This window comes from Bombina bombina, chromosome 1 (genome assembly GCF_027579735.1).
Source record: "Bombina bombina isolate aBomBom1 chromosome 1, aBomBom1.pri, whole genome shotgun sequence".
Taxonomy (NCBI): domain Eukaryota; kingdom Metazoa; phylum Chordata; class Amphibia; order Anura; family Bombinatoridae; genus Bombina; species Bombina bombina.
Window position 1 is genome coordinate 1324282251 of NC_069499.1, and position 24935 is coordinate 1324307185.

General features: G+C 38.5%; 1 protein-coding gene across 1 annotated transcript in view; it reads right to left on the minus strand.

Annotated features, from left to right (window-relative positions):
* Positions 1–24935, minus strand: part of ITFG1 (integrin alpha FG-GAP repeat containing 1) — a 923141-nt gene that overhangs the window by 866462 nt on the left and 31744 nt on the right. The window lies entirely within an intron of this gene.

Consider the following 24935-nt stretch of genomic DNA (forward strand, 5'->3'; position numbering starts at 1 on the left):
CCAAAAATAGCCTCCGAAGAAGCAAAAGTATCAAATTTGTAAAATTTGGAAAAGGTATGAAGCGAAGACCAAGTCGCAGCCTTACAAATCTGTTCAACAGAAGCATCATTTTTAAAAGCCCATGTGGAAGCTACCGCTCTAGTAGAGTGAGCTGTAATACTTTTAGGAGGCTGCTGTCCAGCAGTCTCATAAGCCAAACGGATGATGCTTTTCAGCCAAAAGGAAAGAGAGGTAGCCATAGCCTTTTGACCCCTATGCTTTCCAGAATAGACAACAAAGAAGATGTTTGACGGAAATCTTTGGTTGCTTGCAAATAAAACTTCAAAGCACGAACCACATCCAAGTTGTGCAACAGACGTTCCATCTTAGAAGAAGGATTAGGACACAGAGAAGGAACAACAATTTCCTCATTGATATTACTGTTAGTACCAAGCTTAGGGAGGAACCCAGGTTTGGTACGCAAAACCACCTTATCAGCATGGAAAACAAGATAAGGCGAGTCACATTGTAATGAAGATAGTTCAGAAACTCTTCTAGCTGAAGAGATAGCCACTAGAAACAGAACTATCCATGATAAAATTAATATCTATGGAATGCATGGGTTCAAATGGAACCCCCTGAAGAACTTTAAGAACTAAATTTAGACTCCATGGCGGAGCAACAGGTTTAAACACAGGCTTAATTCTAACTAAAGCCAGACAAAAAGCCCGAACGTCTGGGACATCTGCCAGACACTTGTGCAACAGAATAGACAAAGCAGATATCTGTCCTTTTAAGGAACTAGCTGACAATCCTATCTCCAATCCCTCTTGGAGAAAAGACAAAATCCTAGGAATCCTGATTTTACTCCATGAGTAGCCTTTGGATTCGCACCAAAAAAGATATTTACGCCATATCTTAGGATAGATTTTCCTGGTGACAGGCTTTCGAGCCTGAATCAAGGTATCTATGACCGACTCAGAGAAACCCTGCTTTGATAAAATCAAGCGTTCAATCTCCAAGCAGTCAGTTGCAGAGAAATTAGATTTGGATGCTTGAATGGACCTTGAATCAAAAGGTCCCGTCTCAGTGGCAGAGTCCATGGTGGCAGAGATGACATGTCCACCAGGTCTGCATACCAAGTCCTGCATGGCCACGCAGGTGCTATCAAAATCACTGAAGCTCTCTCCTGATTGATTCTGGCAATCAGACGCAGAAGGAGAGGGAAAGGTGGAAACACATAAGCCAGGTTGAACGACCAGGGTACTGCTAGAGCATCTATCAGTACTGCCTGAGGATCCCTTAACCTGGATCCATAACGATGAAGTTTGTCGTTCTGACGAGACGCCATCAGATCCAATTCTGGTGTGCCCCATAGCTGAACCAGTTGAGCAAACACCTCCGGATGGAGTTCCCACTCCCCCGGATAAAAAGTCTGACGACTTAGAAAATCTGCCTCCCAGTTCTCTACCCCTGAGATAAAGATCGCTGACAGATGGCAAGAGTAAATCTCTGCCCATCGGATTATTCTGGAAACTTCTATCATCGCTAAGGAACTCCTTGTTCCCCCCTGATGATTGATATAAGCCACAGCAGTGATGTTGTCCGACTGAAATCTGATGAATCTGGCCGAAGTCAGCTGAGGCCACACCTGAAGAGCATTGAATATCGCTCTTAATTCCAGAATATTTATCGGTAGGAGGGCCTCCTCCTGAGTCCACAAACCCTGTGCTTTCAGGGAATTCCAGACTGCACCCCAGCCCAGTAGGCTGGCGTCTGTCGTCACTATAACCCACGCTGGCCTGCAGAAACACATTCCCCGGGACAGGTGATCCTGTGACAACCACCAAAGAAGAGAGTCTCTGGTCTCTTGATCCAGGTTTATCTGAGGAGATAAATCTGCATAATCCCCATTCCACTGTCTGAGCATGGATAGTTGCAGTGGTCTGAGATGTAAGCGAGCATATGGAACTACATCCATTGCTGCTACCATTAGTCCGATTACCTCCATACACTGAGCCACTGATGGCCGAGGAATGGAATGAAGAGCTCGGCAGGTGGTCAAAATCTTTGATTTCCTGACCTCCGTCAGAAATATTTTCATGTCCACCGAGTCTATCAGAGTCCCTAGAAATGAAACTCTTGTGAGAGGGGAAAGACAACTCTTTCTTACGTTCACCTTTCACCCATGAGATCTTAGAAAGGCCAACACTAAGTCCTTGTGAGACTTGGCTAGTTGGAAAGTCGACGCTTGAATTAGGATGTCGTCTAGATAAGGCGCCACTGCTATGCCCCGCGGCCTTAGGACCGCCAGAAGGGACCCTAGCACCTTTGTGAAGATTCTTGGTGCCTTGGCCAACCCAAAGGGAAGACCCACAAACTGGTAATGCTTGTCCAGAAAGGCAAACCTGAGGAATTGGTGATGGTCTTTGTGGATAGGAATGTGTAGATACGCATCCTTTAAGTCCACAGTGGTCATATATTGACACTCCTGGATCATTGGTAAAATAGTCCGAATGGTCTCCATCTTGAAGGATGGGACTCTTAGGAATTGGTTTAGGATCTTGAGATCTAGAATTGGTCTGAAGGTTCCCTCTTTTTTGGGAACCACAAACAGATTGGAGTAGAACCCCTGCCCCTGTTCTGCTTTCGGAACTGGGCAGATCACTCCCATGGTAAAAAGGTCTTCTAAACAGCGTAAGAACGCCTCTCTTTTTGTCTGGTTTACAGACAATTGAGAAAGATGGAATCTCCCCCTTGGAGGAGAATCTTTGAAATCTAGAAGATACCCCTGGGTTACGATTTCTACAGCCCAGGAGTCCTGAACGTCTCTTGCCCAGGCCTGAGCAAAGAGAGAGAGTCTGCCCCCTACTAGATCAGATCCCGGATCGGAGGCTACCCCTTCATGCTGTCTTGGTGGCAGCAGCAGGCTTCTTGGCCTGTTTACCCTTGTTGCAAGCCTGGATAGGTCTCCAGACTGGCCTGGATTGAGCAAAGTTCCCCTCTTGCTTTGCAGCAGGGGAAGAGGAAGCGGGACCACCCTTGAAGTTTGGAAAGGAACGAAAATTATTTTGTTTGGTCCTCGTCTTATTTGACTTATCCTGAAGGAGGGCATGACCCTTCCCTCCAGTGATATCTGAAATGATCTCTTTCAGTTCGGGCCTGAATAGGGTCTTACCCTTGAAAAGGATGGTCAAAAGCTTAGAGTTTGATGACACATCAGCCGACCAGGACTTAAGCCATAACGCTCTATGCACTAAAATGGCAAAACCTGAATTCTTTGCCGCTAATTTAGCCAGATGAAAAGCGGCATCTGTAATGAAAGAATTAGCTATCTTAAGAGCGCTAATTCTATCCAGAATATCATCTAATGGGGTCTCCACTTGAAGAGCCTCTTCCAGAGCCTCGAACCAAAAGGCAGCTGCAGTGATTACAGGAACAATGCACGCTATAGGCTGGAGAAGAAAACCCTGATGAACAAAAATTTTCTTTAGGAGACCCTGTAATTTATTATCCATAGGATCTTTGAAAGCACAACTGTCCTCAATAGGTATAGTTGTACGCTTAGCCAGAGTAGAAATAGCTCCCTCCACCTTAGGGACCGTCTGCCATGAGTCCCGCATGGTGTCAGATATGGGAAACATCTTCTTAAAAACAGGAGGGGGAGCGAACGGAATACCTGGTCTATCCCATTCCTTAGTAACAATGTCCGAAATCCTCTTAGGGACCGGAAAAACATCAGTGTAAACAGGAACCTCTAAATATTTGTCCATTTTACACAATTTCTCTGGAACTACAATAGGGTCACAATCATCCAGAGTCGCTAAAACCTCCCTGAGCAATAAGTGGAGGTGTTCTAGCTTAAATTTAAATGCCGTCATATCTGAATCTGTCTGAGGGAACATTTTTCCTGAATCAGAAATCTCTCCCTCAGAGAGCAAATCCCTCATCCCTACCTCTGAACATTGTGAGGGTATATCGGATACGGCTACTAAAGCGTCAGAAGGCTCAGCATTTCTTCTTAACCCAGAGCTACTGCGCTTCCCTTGCAACCCAGGCAGTTTAGATAAAACCTCTGTGAGGGTAGTATTCATAACTGAGGCCATATCTTGCAAGGTGAAAGAATTAGACACACTAGAGGTACTTGGCGTCACTTGTGTGGGCGTTACTGGTTGTGACACTTGGGGAGAACTAGATGGCAAAACCCGATTTCCTTCTGTCTGAGAATCATCCAGTGCCAAACTCTTATAAGTCAAAATATGCTGTTTGCAATTTATAGACATATTAGTACAAGTGGGACACATTCTAAGAGGGGGTTCCACAATGGCTTCTAAGCAAATTGAGCAATGAGTTTCCTCAATGTCAGAAATGTTGAACAGGCTAGTAATGAGACAAGCAAGCTTGGAAAACACTTTATTTAATGCCTTTAAGAGAAAAAAAGGCATACACAAACTGCAAAACTGCTTAAAATTACCTCAAATTTAGTAAGATTGCACTACAAGCAATTTAAACAATTAACCCCCAAATATGAAAACCGGATAGACAAAGTGCCAAAGACCTGTAAAACCCCTGTCAGCACCTTGCCACAGCTCTGCTGTGGTGCCTACCTGCCCTTAGGGATTGACAATGTGGGGATAAAGCTTCGATTAGGCCCAAGAAGTTCACCAGGACTCTCAGGTGTTGTAGCTTGCTGCTTGTCTAGAGAAAACAACTGGTCAACTGAGGCGTGAAAATAGGCCCCACCCATGTCACTCAATGTTACTATGGCCTTCAGAAAAATCTAACAAGCGTTTTTACAGCCATGTGGGTTATAAAAACCCCAAAAAGCCAAATGTACCCTCAATATAGTTGTCCCTTAAAGTAATATAAACAGCACTCCCAGAACACTCAAACGTTTGCTATATATCATTCAAACTGAGTGTCCCATAAGTTTAGCCCTTTATGCAAGCTAGTAATGCCCCTTATAAGACTAGGATTACTGCTTACCCTTCCCCTCATGGGGATACTGTCAGCCTTTCTGAATTATCACAGTCTCTCCAGAAAAAATGACTGAACATACCTCATTGCTGTATAGCAAGAAACCGTTCCTCACACTGAAGTTTTCCTGTACTCCTCAGCTTCTGTGGGAACAGCAGTGGACCTTAGTTACAAATGCTAAGATCATCATCCTATAGGCAGAAATCATCATCTATTTCCTGCCTGAGAGTAAATAGTACACACCGGTACCATTTAAAAATAAACTCTTGCTTGAAGAAAAACAAAAACTAACAGTTTATCACCTCTTTCACTTTACCCTTCCTGCTTAGAGCCGGCAAAGAGAATGACTAGGGGGTGGAGTTAAGGGGGGAGCTATATAGACAGCTCTGCTGTGGGTACTCTCTTTGCCACTTCCTGTTAGGAAGGATACTATCCCACAAGTAAGGATGAAACCGTGGACTCGGTACATCTTGCAAAAGAAATACTGTATTTTAAAATTGAGTAAATGATACTGTCACTTATTACACAAAAGTGAAAACATTCACAAAAAGTCTCCAAATACACCGTTTCACCTAAAATTGATCCCTTCTAACAGGGCCGAGTCCACTTTATGATTCTCTATGGAGAAGTGAATAAGCAGAGGAATAATATGACCCTAAATCGAGTTCTTTCACTGACAGTTACAAAATATTATTATCTGACACAAATGATCCTTTCTTTAGTGCTCTAAACAAGAGAAGTGAAGACAAATATTACTTAGAAAATGACGAGGTCCTCAAAAGACTGGGCAAATTAGTAAGAAAAACGTGCTGTGTTTTATTATTATTAAAGGGATATAAATGTGTTAAAAGAAAATGCTTTAATGTGCTGGAACATTTTATTATTGCACGATTGCTGCACATAATTATGTGTTTAACCGTTATACAGTAAAGTCAGCTCCAGAACAGCAGTGTACTACTCTGAGCTAGCTGAGCATATCTGGTAAGCCAATGACAGGAGCCAAATGTGTGTAACCACCAATCAGCAGCTAGATCCTAGCAGAGCATCACTGCTCATTGGCCTATATAGGTGTGTTTTTCAACAAAGAATACAAAGCAAATAAAGTATGTTTGATAACAGAAGTAAATTAAAAAACAAACAAAAAAAAAACATTTCTTTAAACCATTTCCTCTATCTGAATCGTGAAAGTTTAATTCTGAATTTCATGTCCTTTTGTAAAAGGAATAATGTGCGTGAACACTTGCTTGTTGTTTACCTGATCTTTAACCTTGTTATTTGCTCTTGATAGTTTAGTTTGTATCAAACCCATATCTGAACCATGATCCATTAGTCTCCAGCAGTATTTCTGCAATGCACAACACCATTACAGTGCTGCTAAGCATCTATGCTCTATCTTAGGATGATGACCTTTAGCTTTAACATGACTAATGTTCATGAAAAGCTTCTCATGTCTGCTGCCATTTAAAGGCTTCTATCACGCACCATTTTCTGCTGTACATGAAAGTAGCGCTTTGTTCTATTGCTCTACATATTTTCTCATGAGTGGAAGACCGATAGTGATCTCAGCAAGTATTTTCAATTTAAAATTCCAGAAACAGCGAACATTAAAAGGAAATGAACATATTTTTTTGCATCTTAAAGAGGATATTTTATATTTAGTATGTTTTTTTTAACTTCAAATAGATCTCTGTCCTGAATAAAACTAATGAATGCTTTCATGCTTATGAAGTTGTATTGTTTTCTTTCAACAGAGATTTAGAAGTTTCCTTGCAAGCCAATGGCTACTTGGTATTAGCTGTGCACAAACATGGATTTCCTGTTGGCTCTAAAATCAATACAAGCAATAAGAACCTTTTTGCATTTTAAATAAAAAAAAATACTATTAGTGTATTTAACTGCTGGTGTTAAGGAAAGCAATACAAAAAATAAGGATAAACTAAATAAAAAAACAACAACATCATTTACTCATCGACTGATATTTTTTCATTTGTCCAGGACTAGTAGACATTCCACTCATTTATAAACACATTTTAAATAAAAAGCAACTACTCCATAGACCCCCTATTTACAGTTGACTCTGTGGGCCCATTTATCAAGCTGTGAAAGCTTGTTCTGATTAGAAAACGTTTCTTTGTGCTGTGTATGGATATAAATTTAAATTGGGATTTTGTATTGTCACAAAAAAGTGGCAATAAAAACAATAAGATGTACAAAACCCTTTATTCAAACTTCTAAGGACATGAAAAGGTTTGGATTTCACAATAATCTGGATTTCAGAATATTTGTAAATTTGCAAACGTGTAAACATCAATATCATGCCATTAAGGCAATATCTACATGTCATAATACAGCTTATACCTACAACATAAAGGTAATTGTATATCATTTGTATTACTTTTGTATACAAAGTACAATCAGAGAGTTAGTAGTAATGTAATCAGAAAGGTATAGTTGTTGATTTAAATGAATATAGATTTAGATTTGTATTTTACTTTAGAATACAAAAAAATAAACAAAAAAAATGCAGACAGAAGAGACGATTGTGACTTACTAGTTGGTAAAATTGTAATTTTTAATAATTTTATTTTAAAAAATAAAACAAAATAAATAATATATATATATATATATATATATATATATATATATATATATAATCAGGGTAAGGATTAGCACTCACTGGATTTAAATACAACTATTTTATTAGGCAGTGACGTTTCGGGGCATTCACCCCTTCCTCAGTATATATATACATACAGATACAAAAGACTTGCACCCAGTGAGTGCAAGTCTTTTGTATCTGCATATTGTGTTTTTACTAGCACCCTGGAAGTTGCATTGGAGTGAGAGTGCACATCTGATATATATATTTATATATACACATACACAGTATACACACACATTGGAATTCTGTATTTGATGATCTAAAAACCACTGCAATAGGCTTACACACATATTCACACAAATGATAAACTTTTCCATCTGAATAGGAAAACTAACCCAATGAACAGACTAAACAATAAGTATTTGCCGAATAGCAAAAGCATTCTATGAGTGATGGACCTGTTAAAAGGTTTTTACAAAAGTACTCTGTGTTTCATCTTTCAGATGATTACAAAACTTTTTCAAATAAAAAGGAATTCCACTGCTTAGTAAACAATTTTTCCCCCTAACAAGCTTGTGGTGGAGTTGCCTCTATCAATCAATAAAATTGTGAGAGTTGTTGCTCTCAACCAGTGTGTTGTTGCTGTCCATTGTTAACAAAAACACAAACTTCCTGTTATTTTCAGTTTATACAGCTTTTACATGCTCCGTAGAATAAGTGAAGGCAGAAAGAAGGAACAAGATATCACAAGTGATGATGTGAATAGCATGTAGAGGGCATACTTAAGGAATAGTTAGAAATATAAATGAAGATTACATAGAGAATGAGTTTAAATGGTAGTATGATGGTAAATTAGGAGGCCCAGAAAATGGATAGAAATGTTTACATATACAATTATATACCATGCATCTTTCATCTGTTTTAGTGGAAATGTGGCCAGTATCACTCAATTCTATAAGCCAGAGGGCCTGCTCATATATTGTAAATGATCATTTGTTTGATCTAAATGTAGAACATATTTACTTATGAGTTATTCTGTACACGGCTACAAAAAGGCAGCTATTTGCTGAGCTCAGTGTGCAGGGTGTTGGTGTACCATGTGACCAGTGCTACCCTTAAAGTAAATATGCAAACTACATCCAGCAAGTTAGCGGAAAAACAAGTACAACAAAAGATATGTGCTGGCAAAATGGCTCATTGTGTCACTAAGCAAAACAGGACATGTGGCTCCCAGTGCAGCATTTACTTGGTAAACAAAAGCTTCAGAGCTCGGTTATGATCTGTACTTTATGTCTTTAGTGATCACACCTCCAGGACTTACCAGACTATGTAATATTTATTTCTGCTGACATATTTAATAAAATATTTATGTTTTAACTGCATAAAAACATACATTTTTGAGCAACTAGTATTTTGTGTGTGTTAGTTTTATTAAAAACATGATTAATTTAGTTTAAAGCGATAGCAAGGGTAAAATTCCCCTTGCATTATACATTATTTATTTTCTTGCTTTCACATATAGCTCTAAGAAAAGCTGTGGCTATTACAATTTCCCTATATAAACAAGTGATTGCTAAGATCAGTGCAGGAGGTCATTAACTGCTAAAACTAACTGGCCTCATTAAAGGGACACTCAAGTGAAAATTAAACTTTCATGATTCAGAAAATTACTTCCATTAACAAAATGTGCGCAGTCTTTATACATTTACACTTTTTGAGTGTCTAGCTGCTACTGAGCATGCACACGAATCCACAGAATATACGTATACGCATTTGTGAATGGCTGATGGCTGTCACACGACACAGGAGGAGTGGAAATAGACAAAAGTTTGAAATGTCAGAAAAAAATCTACTACTCAATCGAAGTTTAGACTAAGGGGCCGATTTATTAATGTGCGGGCGGACATGATCCGCATACGCTGTTGCCATTTATCCTTGCACAAGCATTTAGTGTGAAATGCTTGTGCAATGCCGCCCCCTGTACATTCACGGCCAATCGGACGCAAGCAGGGGGCGTCAATCATCCAGATCGTATCCGATCGGGATGATTGCTGTCTGCCACCTCAGAGGTGGCAGATGAGTTAAGGAGCAGCGGTCTTAAGACCGCTGCTTCTTAACTTAAAGGGCCATTATACACTCATTTTTTCTTGGCAGAAATGTTTTGTAGATGATCTTTTTATAAAGCCCATAAAGTTTGTTTTTTTTAAAAAAATTATAATTTTGCTTATTTTTAAATAACATTGCTCTGATTTTCAGACTCCTAACCAAGCCCCAAAGTTTAATTTGAATGCCGTCAGCTACCTTCTCCAACTTGCTCCTGTTTGTGTAAAGGGTCTTTTCATATGCAAAAGAATGGAGAGGGGGGAGTGTCTTATTTCCCACTTGCAGTGGGCTTTCCAACTACCTTTTCAACAGAGTTAAACTGAAAGCTTCTAAGTACGTTTTTAAACCATTTTATACTGGATTTTTATATCAGTATCTGTGCATCTTATTCTTTATAGTAGTGTCTATTACATGCAGTTATATGAAACTGAGTGTATACTGTCCCTTTAAGAGCCTGAAAGCTTGCGCGAAAACAGCAGCATATGCTGCTTCTTAAATCAGCCCCTTAGTGCTATTGCATTGTTATTATGCATTTGTTGATTATGCAAATTTACTGCAATTAATGGTCCTTTAAAATAAGATAATATAAACATGCTCCACGGGGTTTTCAATAGAGTGTCATAATAACAACTGTGATAACAGCATGATAGTTTTAAAGTGACATATCTATATAAAAAAAGTGTAGTATGAAAAAGACATCAAACGCTTTTGAGATATTTAATATAAAATTTGGTGAAGTGAAATAACTTTGCAAGGAGCTGCAATGCAATAGTGATCTTGCTAACATGACTGAGGCTACCTTTGTCTACTCCAAATAATGAAAAGCATTTGCTGCAAACAAGGTCTAAATGCATCTAAAACATTTTCAATTTCAGCAAATATAAATATAGTAGATGAGGTTGAAAGAAAACAGACGTCCAAAGAGTTCAACATATACAGATCCTTCTTGAGTTACAATAATACAATACAATAAGTGACCCATTTAACACCAGCAATCACATCTTTGAACTCTGTTTCTAGCCAGAAATGTATCTAAGCAATTTTGAATGTATCTATGGTATTGGCGAGGAGTTTTGATTTAATTACTCTTACAGTGAAAAAATATTTACGTAGCTGGAGATTAAAGTGATATTAACATGATCATTCTGTACATTAGCATGTTAACCCCTTCGCTACCAGGAATTTCAGAGAAAAAAATGTCCAAAATATTTAAGAATTTTTACTATCACTATATATATATATATATATATATATATATATATATATGTAGGTACAAGGATTAGACAGCGCCTATATATCCACTACGTATATCAGATATGTTAGATGGTATGTTTTAAAGAAATTATTAACAAATAGTTCATATAGGTCATTAAGATGTATTAGGTCCGTGGTATATCTCCAACATTCAGATGTGATGAAGTAATAGGTGGTATATAATACCCTTACCAGATATTACCCCAATCTAATGAGGTAAGTATGCCGCACTGGGGGTATATGTAGATAGTTTGATCTCCTCCTTTTATCCAGATGAAGTGGCTGTTGGAATTTCGTTGGCCTCCTGGAGTATGTAGGGATGTACTTCTGATGGTAGATATATCCCTTGAGCTTCCTGTGGATTAGTAGTTAGCCTCTTGGAGTGCTTCTCTTTCTTGGTATAGACAGTCGACGCGTTTCGGTCACAAAGAGACCTTTATCAAGAGTCTTGATAAAGGTCTCTTTGTGACCGAAACGCGTCGACTGTCTATACCAAGAAAGAGAAGCACTCCAAGAGGCTAACTACTAATCCACAGGAAGCTCAAGAGATATATCTACCATCAGAAGTACATCCCTACATACTCCAGGAGGCCAACAAAATTCCAACAGCCACTTCATCTGGATAAAAGGAGGAGATCAAACTATCTACATATACCCCCAGTGCGGCATACTTACCTCATTAGATTGGGGTAATATCTGGTAAGGGTATTATATACCACCTATTACTTCATCACATCTGAATGTTGGAGATATACCACGGACCTAATACATCTTAATGACCTATATGAACTATTTGTTTATAATTTCTTTAAAACATACCATCTAACATATCTGATATACGTAGTGGATATATAGGCGCTGTCTAATCCTTGTACCTACATTCTCTTCTACTGTCTGAGGTTACATATCACATTCAGTAATTGTCCTACATAGCTGCCACTATATCCTATCCATTTTTAGATTAGCGCCTACTATAGAGTAACGCTTGCATCTACTCAGTATACTGAGTGGATTCACTCTACTTGCACTTCTATATATATATATATATATATATATATATATATATATATATATATATATATATATATATATATATATATATATATATATATATATATATATATATATATATATATCTCCAGGTAGCCCTCAGTTTACGCCGGGGTTAGGTTACAGGATGAATGATTGTAAATCGAAACCGTTGTAAATTAAAACCCAGTTTATAATGTAAGTCAATGGGAAGTGAGGGAGTTAGGTTCCAGGCCCCTCTCAAAATTGTCATAAGTAACACCTAATACATTATTTTTAAAGCTTTGAAATGAAGACTTTAAATGCTAAACAGCATTATAAACCTAATAATATAGATTGTATCATCATCAAACTAAGTTTAATGAACAAAAACATTTGCTAACAGCACCTAATTAAATAATCACACAACAGACTGCATCATCATCAAACTAAGTTTAATGAACAAAAACATTTTTTTACTTGCATTTTTCAGAAATCAGTTTTCTGCATTGTTAGCATGTTAGATAATATTGGGTCTGCACCTATTCTATTCATTTCAATCTGCTGTGATTAATAGGCAGTTAGGCACCCTCACAGATCAATTTCAGGCTGTTAAACTTGCTTAACTTTGCTGAAACACAAGCGGACAGCTTCACCTACTGGCTATTTTAATTAGTGCACTGCTTTCCAAAGCATTTCAACAGCAGTCACAGGACTGGAAAAAAAAGGTTGTTATTCTGAAACGGGGCAAATTGAACCAAGTAAAGCCACCTGTATGTATGTATGTATGTATGTATGTATGTATGTATGTATGTGTGTATATATATATATATATATATATATATATATATATATATATATATATATATATATATATATATATAAATATATATATATATATATTTATATTTAGTAGACAACCCAAGGTATTGCTCTATGTTCCTTTTGGTATTTCTATGCCACCGTATCGTCACCAAATGCGATCAAATTAATAAAATTGTTAACTTTTTCACAAACTTTGGGTTTCTCACTGAAATTATTTACACAAAACTACTGCAGTTATAAGACCACCAAGGCAGAACACGCTGTGATTTGAGATATCATTGCAGAAAATCCAGCATGTCTGCAGAAAGTACAGAAAACATGCAGGAACTGTTAACTGCAGCACTGCTCCACATCAGGCCGTTCTCTTCAAACAGTGCTGTGTTATGGTTGCACTGTGTAAGTGTTATAAGAGTGCAGCCAGAGTAAAAAATTGTTTGAAAAGAACAGACAAATACACCCCCAGGCAGAACATGCTGTGATCTGAGATGTAATCGCAGAAAATGAAGCATGTCTGCAGAAAGAACAGGACACATGTAGGAACTGTTAGCATTTTCACTCTCCAGCACATCTCCACATTAGACTGTTCTCTTCAAACAAAGCTGTGTTCTGGCTGCATTATGTAAGTTTTCCTTAACAAAGTGCATCCAGAGCAAAGTGCTGTTTGAAGAGAACAGTCAAATATGACTGTCTCTCAAAGATTTTTTCAACCCCATCCCCTAGCCTTTCCCGATCCACAAAGCTGTGACTTCTGAATGTAAGACGTTCTTGTGAGCAATGCACCTTTTTATTACAACTTTCTACCTTGTGATGTTATACCAAGAGAAAAGGAAACAAATTTATTCACAAGATATTTGAACAATTTTAACAAAATTTCTTCTCTGCAGCTAATTTGCAGTGCAAATTTCAACTGCTGCACTATATTATAAAACTTTAAAAATTGCTTGATGCTCCCGCAACACGTTGCAATAGAACTGTTGCTATAGTGTAACTGTCTAATTTAAAATTTTATTTTATTTTAAAATGACCTGCACAAAAATGTTCATGAAACAAATCTCATTGCCTGGGCAGTATGCATTGTTACAATAACATATGTATCTCATTGTTTTTTTATGTAAGTGCTTCTGTAATACTACTGTGCCTTATATGTTTAATTGGTTCCCACTTTTGTAAAATACTCAATATCTTTATACTGTATTCCTTTTTGCTACATATAGAGGCCTATTTATCAAAGAGTCAACTGAAAATACGATGGAATTCCGCGTCGTAATTGTCGCGGGATTGATCCGCTGTAGTTATCAAAGCGTCAGGATCGGCAAATTTTAAATTTGTGACGAAACATACGATCCCGCAATCTCAATCCACCGCACATCGATGCGAGTTGAAAACCTGTGGAATTCGAGCGGAATCGTGTTCATTCGCCTCCTATTCGACACTATTTGAAGCTCTCACAAAGTTATCAACATTTCTACAGTTACGCTCACATCTTTTCCAACTCAGTGTACCTGGTTTTCAATCCGCCACCCTTCAGGTCGTGGATGCCATAGAACTCAATGGGAGTCTGAAAACACAGAAAGCTTATGTTCGATGCTGCAAGAGAATGAAGTATATTACATAATAAAAGTAAATTAGAAACTTTATTAAAATTGTATACCCTTTCTAAATCAAACAATATTATTGCTACACATTTGAAAAATACATTACTACTGATGAATTATGCTACAACTTTGTCTCTCGTTACAAATCAAGGGGGCAATATTATTTCTACATATTTGGTGCAAAGTTTTGCCCCAAACTTGTCGCACTAATAGATATAGAGATAAAAATGAAATAAATGCACAACATAATATAGCTAACTTCCTTTTTATTTTTTGGGGAAAAACATAATTTATGTAAGAACTTACCTGATAAATTCATTTCTTTCATATTAGCAAGAGTCCATGAGCTAGTGACGTATGGGATATACATTCCTACCAGGAGGGGCAAAGTTTCCCAAACCTCAAAATGCCTATAAATACACCCCTCACCACACCCACAAATCAGTTTAACGCATAGCCAAGAAGTGGGGTGATAAGAAAAAAGTGCCAAAGCATAAAAAATATGGAATTGGAATAATTGTGCTTTATACAAAAAAATCATAACCACCACAAAAAGGGTGGGCCTCATGGACTCTTGCTAATATGAAAGAAATTAATTTATCAGGTAAGTTCTTACATAAATTATGTTTTCTTTCATGTAATTAGCAAGAGTCCATGAGCTAGTGACGTATGGGATAATGACTACCCAAGATGTGGATCTTCCACGCAAGAGTCACTAGAGAGGGAGGGATAAAATAAAGACAGCCAATTCCGCTGAAAATAATCCACATCCAAAATAAAGTTTAAATCTTATAATGGAAAAAAACTTGAAATTATAAGCAGAAGAATCAAACTGAAACAGCTGCCTGAAGTACTTTTCTACCAAAAACTGCTTCAGAAGAAGAAAACACATCAAAATGGTAGAATTTAGTAAAAGTATGCAAAGAAGACCAAGTTGCTGCTTTGCAAATCTGATCAACCGAAGCTTCATTCCTAAACGCCCAGGAAGTAGAAACTGACCAAATAGAATGAGCTGTAATCCTTTGAGGCGGAGTTTAACCCGACTCGACATAAGCAAGATGAATTAAAGATTTTAACCAAGATGCCAAAGAAATGGCAGAGGCCTTCTGACCTTTCCTAGAACCGGAAAAGATAACAAATAGACTAGAAGTCTTTCGGAAATTCTTAGTAGCTTCAACATAATATTTCAAAGCTCTAACTACATCCAAAGAATGCAATGATCTCTCCTTAGAATTCTTAGGATTAGGACACAATGAAGGAACCACAACTTCTCTACTAATGTTGTTAGAATTCACAACCTTAGGTAAAAATTTAAAAGAAGTTCGCAACACCGCCTTATCCTGATGAAAAATCAGAAAAGGAGACTCACAAGAAAGAGCAGATAATTCAGAAACTCTTCTAGCAGAAGAGATGGCCAAAAGAAACAAAACTTTCCAAGAAAGTAATTTAATATCCAGCGAATGCATAGGTTCAAACGGAGGAGCTTGAAGAGCCCCCAGAACCAAATTCAAACTCCAAGGAGGAGAGATTGACTTAATGACAGGTTTTATACGAACCAAAGCTTGTACAAAACAATGAATATCAGGAAGATTAGCAATCTTTCTGTGAAAAAGAACAGAAAGAGCAGAGATTTGTCCTTTCAAGGAACTTGCAGACAAACCTTTATCCAAACCATCCTGAAGAAACTGTAAAATTCTCGGAATTCTAAAAGAATGCCAGGAAAAATGATGAGAAAGACACCAAGAAATGAAAGTCTTCCAGACTCTATAATATATCTTTCTAGATACAGAATTACGAGCCTGTAACATAGTATTAATCACAGAGTCAGAGAAACCTCTTTGACTAAGAATCAAGCGTTCAATCTCCATACCTTTAAATTTAAGGATTTGAGATCCTGATGGAAAAAAGGACCTTGCGACAGAAGGTCTGGTCTTAACGGGAGAGTCCACGGTTGGTAAGAGGCCATCCGGACAAGATCCACATACCAAAACCTGTGAGGCCATGCTGGAGCCACCAGCAGAACAAACGAGCATTCCTTCAGAATCTTGGAGATTACTCTTGAAAGAAGAACTAGAGGCGGAAAGAGATAGGCAGGATGATACTTACAAGGAAGTGACAATGCATCCACTGCTTCCGCCTGAGGATCCCTGGATCTGGACAGATACCTGGGAAGTTTCTTGTTTAGATGAGAAGCCATCAGATCTATTTCTGGAAGTCCCCACATTCGAACAATCTGAAGAAATACCTCTGGGTGAAGAGATCATTCGCCCGGATGTAACGTTTGGCGACTGAGATAATCCGCTTCCCAATTGTCTATACCTGGGATATGAACCGCAGAAACTAGACAGGAGCTGGATTCCGCCCATACCAGTATTCGAGATACTTCTTTCATAGCCAGAGGACTGTGAGTCCCTCCTTGATGATTGATGTATGCCACAGTTGTGACATTGTCTGTCTGAAAACAAATGAACGATTCTCTCTTTAGAAGAGGCCATGACTGAAGAGCTCTGAAAATTGCACGGAGTTCCAAAATATTGATTGTTAATCTCACCTCCTGAGATTCCCAAACCCCTTGTGCTGTCAGAGACCCCCAAACAGCTCCCCAACCTGTCAGACTTGCATCTGTTGAAATTACAGTCCAGGTCGGAAGAACAAAAGAAGCCCCCTGAACTAAACGATGGTGATCTGTCCACCACGTCAGAGAGTGTCGTACAATCGGTTTTAAAGATATTAATTGAGATATCTTTGTGTAATCCCTGCACCACTGGTTCAGCATACAGAGCTGAAGAGGTCGCATGTGAAAACGAGCAAAGGGGATCGCGTCCGATGCAGCAGTCATAAGACCTAGAATTTCCATGCATAAGGCTACCGAAGGGAATGATTGTGATTGAAGGTTTCGACAAGCTGAGATCAATTTTAGGCGTCTCTTGTCTGTCAGAGACAGAGTCATGGACACTGAATCTATCTGGAAACCTAAAAAGGTTACCCTTGTCTGAGGAATCAATGAACTTTTCGGTAAATTGATCCTCCAACCATGATCTTGAAGAAACAACACAAGTCGATTCGTATGAGATTCTGCTAAATGTGAAGACTGAGCAAGTACCAAGATATCGTCCAAATAAGGAAATACCACAATATCCTGTTCTCTGATTACAGACAGAAGGGCACCGAGAACCTTTGTAAAAATTCTTGGAGCTGTTGCTAGGCCAAACGGCAGAGCCACAAACTGCTAATGCTTGTCTAGGAAAGAGAACCTCAGAAACTGATAGTGATCTGGATGAATCGGAATATGCAGATATGCATCCTGTAAATCTATTGTGGACATATAATGCCCTTGCTGAACAAAAGGCAGGATAGTCCGTATAGTTACCATTTTGAATGTTGGTATCCTTACATAACTATTCAATATTTTTAGATCCAGAACTGGTCTGAAGGAATTCTCCTTCTTTGGTACAATGAAGAGATTTGAATAAAACCCCAGCCCCTGTTCCAGAACTGGAACTGGCATAATTACTCCAGCCAACTCTAGATCTGAAACACATTTCAGAAATGCTTGAGCTTTTGCTGGATTTACTGGGACACGGGAAAGAAAAAATCTCTTTGCAGGAGGCCTTATCTTGAAGCCAATTCTGTACCCTTCTGAAACAATGTTCTGAATCCAAAGATTGTGAATTGAATTGATCCAAATTTCTTTGAAAAAACGTAATCTGCCCCCTACCAGCTGGGCTGGAATGAGGGCCGCACCTTCATGTGGACTTGGGAGCTGGCTTTGGTTTTCTAAAAGGCTTGGATTTATTCCAGACTGGAGATGGTTTCCAAACTGATACCGCTCCTGTGGGTGAAGGATCAGGCTTTTGTTCCTTATTGTGACGAAAGGAACGGAAACGATTATTAGACCTAAATTTACCTTTAGATTTTTTATCCTGTGGTAAAAAAGTTCCTTTCCCTCCAGTAACAGTTGAGATAATAGAATCCAACTGAGAACCAAATAATTTATTACCCTGGAAAGAAAGGGAAAGCAAAGTTGACTTAGAAGACATATCAGCATTCCAAGATTTAAGCCATAAAGCTCTTCTAGCTAAAATAGCTAGAGACATATACCTGACATCAACTCTAATGATATCAAAGATGGCATCACAAATAAAGTTATTAGCATGTTGAAGAAGATTAACAATGCTATGAGAATTATGATCTGTTACTTGTTGTGCTAAAGCTTCTAACCAAAAAGTTGAAGCTGCAGCAACATCCGCTAAAGATATAGCAGGTCTAAGAAGATTACCTGAACATAAGTAAGCTTTTCTTAGAAAGGATTCAATCTTCCTATCTAAAGGATCCTTAAAGGAAGTACTATCTGCCGTAGGAATAGTAGTACGTTTAGCAAGAGTAGAGATAGCCCCATCAACTTTAGGGATTTTGTCCCAAAACTCTAATCTGTCAGATGGCACAGGGTATAATTGCTTAAAAAGTTTTGAAGGAGTAAATGAATTACCCAAATTATTCCATTCCCTGGAGATTACTTCAGAAATAGCATCAGGGACAGGAAAAACTTCTGGAATAACTACAGGAGATTTAAAAACCTTATTTAAACGTTTAGATTTAGTATCAAGAGGACCAGAATCCTCTATTTCTAATGCAAGTAAGACTTCTTTAAGTAAAGAACAAATAAATTCCATTTTGAATAAATATGAAGATTTATCAGCATCAACCTCTGAGACAGAATCCTCTGAACCAGAGGAACCATTATCAGAATCAGAATGATGATGTTCATTTAAAAATTCATCTGAAAAATGAGAAGTTTTAAAAGACCTTTTACGTTTACTAGAAGGAGGAATAACAGACATGGCCTTCTTAATGGATTTAGAAACAAAATCTCTTATGTTAACAGGAACACTCTGAGTATTAGATGTTGACGGAACAGCAACAGGTAATGTAACATTACTAAAGGAAATATTATCTGCATTAACAAGTTTGTCATGACATTCATTACAAACAACAGCTGGAGGAATAGATACCAAAAGTTTACCGCAGATACACTTAACTTTGGTCGATCCAGCACCAGGCAGCGTTTTTCCAGAAGTATCTTCTGACTTAGTGTCAATCTGGGACATCTTGCAATATGTAATAGAAAAAAACAACATATAAAGCAAAATTGATCAAATTCCTTAAATGACAGTTTCAGGAATGGGAAAAAATGCCAGTGAACAAGCTTCTAGCAACCAGAAGCAATAAATAATGAGACTTAAATAATGTGGAGACAATAATGACGCCCATATTTTTTAGCGCCAAAAAAGACGCCCACATTATTTGGCGCCTAAATGCTTTTGGCGCCAAAAATGACGCCACATCCGGAACGCCGACACTTTTGGCGCAAAAAAAACGTCAAAAATGACGCAACTTCCGGCGACACGTATGACGCCGGAAACACAAAAAAAAATTTTGCGCCAAAAAAGTCCGCGCCAAGAATGACGCAATAAAATGAAGCATTTTCAGCCCCCGCGAGCCTAACAGCCCACAGGGAAAAAAGTCAAATTTTAAGGTAGGAAAAAAAAATTATTCATATGCATTTTCCCAAATATGAAACTGACTGTCTGAAATAAGGAATGTTTGAACATCCTGAGTCAAGGCAAATAAATGTTTGAATACATATATTTAGAACTTTATATAAAAGTGCCCAACCATAGCTTAGAGTGTCACAGAAAATAAGACTTACTTACCCCAGGACACTCATCTACATGTAGTAGAAAGCCAAACCAGTACTGAAACGAGAATCAGTAGAGGTAATGGTATATATAAGAGTATATCGTCGATCTGAAAAGGGAGGTAAGAGATGAATCTCTACGACCGATAACAGAGAACCTATGAAATAGACCCTGTAGAAGGAGATCATTGAATTCAAATAGGCAATACTCTCCTCACATCCCTCTGACATTCACTGCACGCTGAGAGGAAAACCGGGCTCCAACCTGCTGCGGAGCGCATATCAATGTAGAATCTAGCACAAACTTACTTCACCACCTCCATAGGAGGCAAAGTTTGTAAAACTGATTTGTGGGTGTGGTGAGGGGTGTATTTATAGGCATTTTGAGGTTTGGGAAACTTTGCCCCTCCTGGTAGGAATGTATATCCCATACGTCACTAGCTCATGGACTCTTGCTAATTACATGAAAGAAAATCTTAGTGCACCATGTTTAAGCCATGTAATACAAGTCACACTCTCCACTTCGAACCATATTTAACGCAACACTTTTCGCACCAATTATGACGCAAACTCCTAAATAACCCACGCACTAGAGAATTTTTCCACCACTTTTGATTGGAATATGCATAATCACATGATTTATGACATCAGCCAATCTGATTCAAATACACATTATAAACTATCATTAACAAATCAAATTGCTCGATACTTGTGTCATTGATCACTCATCAGAATTTGTAAGTGCCACTTGTTACACTGTGTATTATACTTTGAAAGTATGTATATGTGAAATTAGTATTCAAGATAAACATTGATGCTGATATCAGGACACACAGTGTAATATTTTAGGCAAGGATTTTAAAATCCAAATTGTTTGATTCAATATAATCTTAAACTGATAGCTCAAAAGGGATAGCCCGACTAACTTTAAACTGTCATGAATCAAATACAGCAGAAATTAAAATCACCTCTTTACTGGCATGCTATTTTCAGTGTTTCTTCCTACTGTTGAATTTCTTTTTCAGTAAGAAATGTCATCTTATATGCCAGCGCATTTTATAACACCTGTGAAGGGGTGTTTTTTAAAAATAGATTGCAATCAGGTGGGGTTAAACAGGTGCAGAGAGAAACCTGGCATCTCTTAAAGAGACAAGAAACCCCAAAATAGTCTTTCATGATTTCGATAGAACATACAAATTTAAACAACTTCATTCTATTGTTATCCTTTGCTGAAGGAACAACATTGCACTACTGGCAGCTAGCTTTACACATATTTTTAGCCAATCACAAGAGACAAATGTGTGCAGGCACCAATTAGCAGCTAGCTCCCACTAGTCCAACTTCAAATTTTACTTTCCTATCTCTTTAAAATATCCATAGATTGCAAATAAATACATATGATACTCAGAATAATAATACATTTACAATATATATACATATAGTGGTATAAATAAACACAGAGATATGACATACAACATTGTTTAGAACAAAAAAAGGAACTTAGGGACATGTAAATATGTTCGCAAACGATTTCTGACATAACACACACACACACATTATATATACATACTAAAATATGTATGGCAAATATTAAAAATAATAAAAATAATTCACTCTCCACTTTGCACCAAATATGTCGCTACTTGCTATATTTGTAATTAGTCCTGCTCAGAAAAATAATATATTTACACTACATACAATAATTTGCTAAAGAGAAATGTGCTTGTTCGTGGACAGTAATGAAATGATATAAATAAAGTTGGGAAAAACCTGAATAGCCGCGACATCGATGACCGTTAGTTAACACCAGTCCGATGCTCTTCGCACCGTAGTTGACGCGCATGTTTTTGACGGCTTTTTTGATAAATAAGGAGATCATATTCAGATCCACGGCCGCAATGTTTGGCAATGTTTGCTGAGCGTATTGACGCCCGCAAATGCAACATAGTTGACGCTTTGATAAATATCCCCCATAGTCTCTATAACAAACTACTTCATTCAATTACTCCTTCCCCCTCACCACCTGCACTGTTCATTAGCCCATCTCTATTAAATTCACCTTACTTTTGTACTCATGAACGTTATCTATTCCAAAACACACTGGCCTTTTGTTTAGGCGCTGCTTACATATTTATTCAATTTTTCTGTTAGATTATCATTGGGTAACTAGGGACCCATTCGTAAGGGAGCTTTAGGTCTTATTTCAAGTTAGCGCTGCCGGATAATTCTACTTTTTTCCAAAACACACTCTCTCCCCCCTGCACCTTGTCTCAAAAACAGTCTTATTACTGCAAATCTGTATCTCATCTCATGTCACTCTCCCTCTTGCTTATACTAGCTGCTGGCCTCTTCTCCCCTAATACTAGTCCCCAACAACTTCCTAGCCGTGCACATTGTGTACCCTTCCCAAAGACTTAGAAAACAAAACTCTGGTAACCTTACATTCCTCTTGCATCTAAAGCCACTACCTCTTTTACTTGTGCACTCTGGAACTCTTGCTCTGTTTGCAACAAGCTCACTTCTAAACATGACCTCTTTATCTCCCGCTCCCTCAACCTTCTTGCTCTAACAGAAACATGTCTCTCGCCCCTAGACACAGCATACACTGCTGCTCTGTCACATGGGGGTCTCCACCTCAGCCACACTCCTAGGTCTGGTAATAGACAAGGAGGTGGTGTAGGTATTTTACTTTCTTCTCGTTGCACCTTCCAACAAATACATCCCATCTCTTCCCTCACATTTTCCTCATATACATCCCTATACGTGTTGCAGTCATATACCGACCCCCTGGCTCCTCAACTCAATTTCTAGTTTACTTGGCTGCCTGGCTATCTTTTTTCCTTTCCTCAGACACCCCTGTCCTCATTCTTGGTGATTTCAGCATCCAGTTTGACAATCCCACTACCTCCTCTGCAAAACAACTTCTGCAACTCACTTACTCTTTGGGTTTGTCACAATGGACTGACTCTCCCACTCACAAAGATGGTCACTCCCTTGACCTAATCTTTAGCTATTGATGCACTATTTCAAACTTAAAAAACTCTCCTTTTCCTCTTTCTGACCACCATCTCCTCACTTGCAACATCTTATCCCTCCCTACAACTCTCCCTCCTCCTACTCCTCACACCAAACTTCACAGAAGCATTATGTCATTAGATCAAAAACAGCTTGCTAATTCCCTCAAACCTCTCCTCTCATCCATCTCCTACTTCTCCTGCCCTGACCAATCTATCTGCCACTATAATTCCACCCTTACATCGGTCCTTGACAATCTGGCCCCTCTTACCATTGCTCAGAAAGCACACCCTCATCCTCAGCTCTGTCATACTCCACTGACACAATACCTATGCAGTTGTTTCGGTACTACTGAGCGGCACTGGAGAAGATCTCGGAGTTCAGCTGATTTCCTTCATTACAAGTTAATTTTGAACTCCTACTATTTTGCCCTTAATAAGCAACATTACTTCTCTACTCTTATCTCTATTCTTTCTTCAAACCCAAAATGTCTGTTCTCAACTTTCAATACTCTTCTCTGTCCACCCCCACCCTCTAATACAACTTCTCTGTCAGCTCAAGACTTTGCCAGCCACTTCAATAACAAAATCGACTCAATCAGAAACTAAATCAGCTCTCAACATACTTCCATTCTCTCACCTCCTCAAACGCTTGCAATCAACCATAACTCACATAGCCATAAATTGAGCTCTTTCTCCCCTGTTACTGAGGAAGAAGTTTGGCACTTATACTGAGCTCTCACCTCACTACCTGTCCCCTTGCACCTATTCCCTCACAGCTGCTCCCCTCCCTCTCTTCTACCCTTACCCCTATACTCACTAGGGAAGTGAGTTTCGTCCGAAAATTGCATTTATGGTTATTTCAGTTTTCGTTTTTTTGTCTTATTTTCGGTAAAATTATTGTATAGCATATTTCAAATTTCGGCTCAAAGGGGACCAAAATGGCTAAAAATGTACAGCACTCCCCTGTTCTATTGAGTTAAATGTCTATCCTTAGCATAATGTGAGCAGCACAGCACTGGCATGGTACATAGAGCACACACATAAGTACCATGACATGATAATATTTGAAACCAGCAGTGCCTTTTTTTTTTTTTTTTAAGGAAACCAAAGTTCTGAATACAGTTTTCAAGGGAGGATAAGTAAAATGTTTATAAACACTTGATATTATCAGACACAGTCATAACACAGTGAATATGTATAAGCCTTATACATAGTGCTCATACATCAGCCTCTTGTGCACAGACATTCTATTCGCCTGAGGCAAATATGCGTGCACACTACATATGCTCGCACACAGATGGTACAAATTAGCACCCAACAAACAGTGTATACAAAAAAGCACAGTAACTTTCTATAACCACCTTGCACGTAAGGTCGTAGCTAAGTCCGGTGGTCCTGGTGATAGGTGACAGGCAGACTCCATTTAGGGCTCCGGACATATAATCTGTCAGGTCAGTGTGAGACCCAAACTAGGAACTAGGCGGAGATACGATGAGAGACGATCAGGTACAGCCACGCCTATAACACGGATAACTACACCAAAAAACAAAAAACACACGTCCATCTCGTATTGTTGTCTGGCTATAACCCCGCTCTCCCTTGTAGAGCTCCACCAGTTTCACTGCAGATCACGCCCTACAGTACAAGTGACCACACCCATTTGTTGGAGCTTTCCCGCCTACAAGCTCTCTCAGCTATACACACTGTAGTTAAAAAAAAAAAAAAAATAATTTGGTTTTATTTCGGTTTTCGGCCAGGGGCATACTGAATTTTCGGTATCTGTTTCGGTCCAGAATTTTCATTTCAGTGCATCCCTAATACTCACACACATTTTCAACCTCTCCCTCAGCACCAGTATATTTCCCTCATCTCTGAAA